We start from the raw sequence: 4,017 nt of genomic DNA on the forward strand, positions 1-4,017 counted from the left end.
AACACCTAACCTTTTATCCTCCTGTATTAGGCTCATCTCCCCTCACCATCCCTTCTCCAACATGACCCCCATTAGCCCCCTTTTTCCAACACACAATACTCTATTCCCCTTGTTCCTATAACACACGGTATACTTAATCCCCATTTTCTGGTACTATTATGAACCCTCACCCTAGCATAGCCTATGTCTATGAACCAATAATCCACATGGCTTGAACACACTCCGATCCCTCCTTATTTCCGATTTTTTAACATATCATCATTACAATACAACCTGACGATATTGTCGTACACCGAAGACATTTTTTATATTCTCTTTTTATTCATAAATACTGTACTGTCTCTCATTCACCTTATCGGTACCTAGTAACCTGATAAATATAAACATGACTTCATGACTCCTATTGCACGGTCAGTTTAGCTGTACTCAGTACTTTCTTCTTCTTCCCTTTCTGTTTCTTGTAAAGTCTAATACTATGCAGTCTTGCTAGGTTACATTTTGTATTATCCTTATAGCATAAATGTGTGCCCCTATGCAACCTCCGGTCACGGAGTCGATGTTCTGATTATGGCCTTAACACCCAGACCACAAATCATCTTATTTCCCAAAACCCTCACGCGTACTTATTTACTTACATATATTTTTTTCATACATTTTATTTTATATTTATATTATTTATTCCAACTTAAACCTCATCCAGCCGCAAATAGACCTTAGAGAGGTGTTAATATACACTTATGATACTCACCATAACTCTAACTTTGTCAAAACGTTACTTTCCTCACCTAGTTATGGTCACCTAGCAACCTGATTAATATAAACATTGTCACGTGTCTGATTTGTACTATGAGAATGGCTGCATCTAGTACCTTCCTCTTCCTGCTTTTCCAAAACAGGAAGTGATCTAACGCTGCAAGTACACACTTTCTGTATCTGAGAGCGGAAATGATGTGCTTTGACGGCACTTCCGGTCACGGAGAAATTGCTCCGTTTGCGTCCCCATCACCCTGGCTACAAAACAGGAAGTGAGGTAGCTTTGCCAGCTTATACTCTCTCGAGCTGAATACGATAGCGGAAATGATGCGCTCAGACGCTATTTCTGGTCACGGAGTTAATGCTCCGATTGCGGCGTGTTCACCCTGGCCATATAACATGTAACCGTTCATTCCCCCTCACGTTCATATAGTTAATTGTAGCCCACTTCAAACCTGAACCCAGCCGCATACATAATTAAGACGTGATGGGTCCCGCGCCACTTCCAGGTTTCGAAACCGGAAGTGACGCGTCACAGAGTATTCCTTCCGGTCACGGAGCCTCTGCCCCGATCGTGGCCTTAGCATCCAAGCAAAAATATTCATCTCTCCCCACCCACACCCATTTCAGCCTAATCCAAAGCCCTTATAGCTATATAAAGTTTTGTGATATGACGCGATCAGACACCACTTCCGTTTTTTGAAACCTTAAGTGAGGCACTCAATACCTCATTAACATCATATGATTCACCCTTTCCTCTCTGTGATTGGTCCCTACAATGAGACCACTCCCCCATATTGGCCTTAAATAGACAGTCTTCCACTACTACCTCACACTGAACAAGCCACCTTCAGGTGAAACGGCCGTCTGTGTTTAGTGGTGCTGAACAGTGCACGGTTCAGCCCACCTACTTCCTGGTATCGTATAATAGACGTAAATTTTGATATCCAATTATTTAATATCCGGTAATCTGCTATTTCTCTCTCATCCTTTCAACCATAATGCTAAATATTCAACGTGTTCAGTGAAATAATGCTAAATATTCAACGTGTTCAGTGAATGCTCTTCAGTCTTATTCTTATATTGTATTCTAATATTGTTATGTAGATGGTTAATTTATTCCTACAAACCACAACATATTGTTAAAAAAAACCTTTTTGGATCATATATATGACTAACGGATATCTCCAATAGCCTGAATTTGGTTGTGTATCAGGAAACTTTAAGATATCTGTGTAATTCCACACTTATTTTCAATAAGCCCAGGAAACCTGCCCCTCTCATCCACTGTCCGCTATATCTCTATATGACAGTGGACAGCAGAAGGCAGGCCCTGAACTTATTTGTTTCCTATATCTTACTTTTTCAGTAATCTCTCATCCAAATGCCAGTCATATAATTTCTCTGCAATACAAAAGTAACAGAGAGACTGTGCACAATAATGGACAGCAGAAGTACTCCTTTTGGTATGTGCCAATAACCTTACACCCTCTCATTCACAACCTATGTGATATTACTGCCATATCTCACTGGTTACGCCCAATCTCGCCTGATCTTGGAAGCTAAGCAGTGAGGAGCCTGAATAGTACCTAGATGGGAGACCGCTAGGGAATCTCAGGTGCAGTAATAAATACCTTTGTCTTCATGTAAAAAGCAGAAGTGTTGGAGCATCCTTTGACCCTTACCAATTTCATATCTATATTCCTCTTTCAATCTGTCTGATCCTAGACTCATATAGTTTTTTCTTTCACTGTACATGTTGACCAGAAACATAGCAATAGCAGTTTAACCCCTACCAGGATACAAGGATACGTTATCACAATAGGCATTGGTTAATATACCAAAATTATTAGTCTAAATTTTTATATCAAATGCCGTTGTGACACATGTTGGAATTTTCTCTGTTATGTTGAAGTTGAATTTCTAATATTTTCATCTTAGGTGTCACTGTCACCTTAGATACCGATATTAATTGGAGAATTGTTACTCTTATTCATATCTTATTATCTTCTTTCTTATTAACTTAGAATCTGTCTCCAGATTCAAAAGATACGAGTGGAGAGAGGTCAAAATTCTTTATGACCTTCTCCCAAAATATATGTGTGTTTGTCGGTGTACCATAATCTTATCATATTCTAATTAAAAGTTACGTTTTATTTTAAGCGTGCCCCAACACAGAGTGTCTCTTTTTTCTTTCAAATATTGAATGTTTAATATTATGTTATGTTGCCCCTAGTAACCCAAAATACTATTTTAATACGGCCAGTAAAGTGTTGTGCAAGGCATACCTGTTGCATTTTGAAAGATGCAATGTTTGTATGAATATTCGGATTGTTCCACAAGTGTCTATATGCCATGCTAAACTTTACTGGGCTAAGTTTTACATAATGCTTTAACTTTAATAAAGTACACAAACATAATTGTTTTACATTTTTTTTTACTGCAAAAATATATTCATTGGTCCAAACAACATGGCTATAGGTGAGCATCACAGGCAAAGATGGACATAGCAGCAAGCAGATGCCATTGACATAAATCACATAGCAGAACCCAGTACTAGGGAAACTCCATCTTCTGACAAAATAATAATTTAAATGTTATTAAATAATATGGTGTGAACACCCAGCAAGACATATTTTTTGGGGGAACTGAGTTAGATTCTGGAGCCAACACACAAACACAACAATACACAGCACGCTAGGAAGAGGAAGATGGCTCTGGTGTACAGGGAAAAAAGCTCACAGGCTACAATATACCAAAACAGAAATATATCTTTTCACTTTGAGGGAGTTTGCCATTCTGGCAACACAAGCCAACACAAAAAATATATCGAGCCAACATGAAAAACATGTGTGCTGCCCATCTGGAGAGACATCACTTTCTCTCTTTTTGTCTTGCCTGATGTTCTTCCTGGCTTGGTCTGCGAAGTGACCTTCGAGGGCCCTGCCCAGTGGGATGTAATTCCTGGGCAGAGGGAGGGGAGGTAGCAGATGTGGCTGGCTCTCTGCTACTGTGGGCAAGGGAGACAGCGATGTCCTGGAGCCCTTGCAAGATGGAATTTGCAACGTCTTTGAAGGAGGAGGCGAGTTGCTCTTGGCCCTGCCTGATCTCTGCCAGACCTTGGCAGAGTGGAGCTACACCTTGCTCCACACTGGTTCTGTGCTCAGTGAGCCGGACAGGTATCTGGCTAACCTCCCGGATCATCCTGTCTTGAAACGCATTCAGGCTCTCACCATACCTTGCTATTTCAGACAGGATGGCCGG

General features: G+C 40.4%; 1 pseudogene; it reads left to right on the forward strand.

The window, feature by feature from the left end:
* The first annotated feature begins 2,264 nt into the window (after positions 1 to 2,264).
* On the forward strand, positions 2,265 to 2,383 carry LOC134947281 (5S ribosomal RNA; annotated as a pseudogene).
* The last annotated feature ends 1,634 nt before the right edge of the window (positions 2,384 to 4,017 follow it).

This window comes from Pseudophryne corroboree, chromosome 7 (genome assembly GCF_028390025.1).
Source record: "Pseudophryne corroboree isolate aPseCor3 chromosome 7, aPseCor3.hap2, whole genome shotgun sequence".
Taxonomy (NCBI): domain Eukaryota; kingdom Metazoa; phylum Chordata; class Amphibia; order Anura; family Myobatrachidae; genus Pseudophryne; species Pseudophryne corroboree.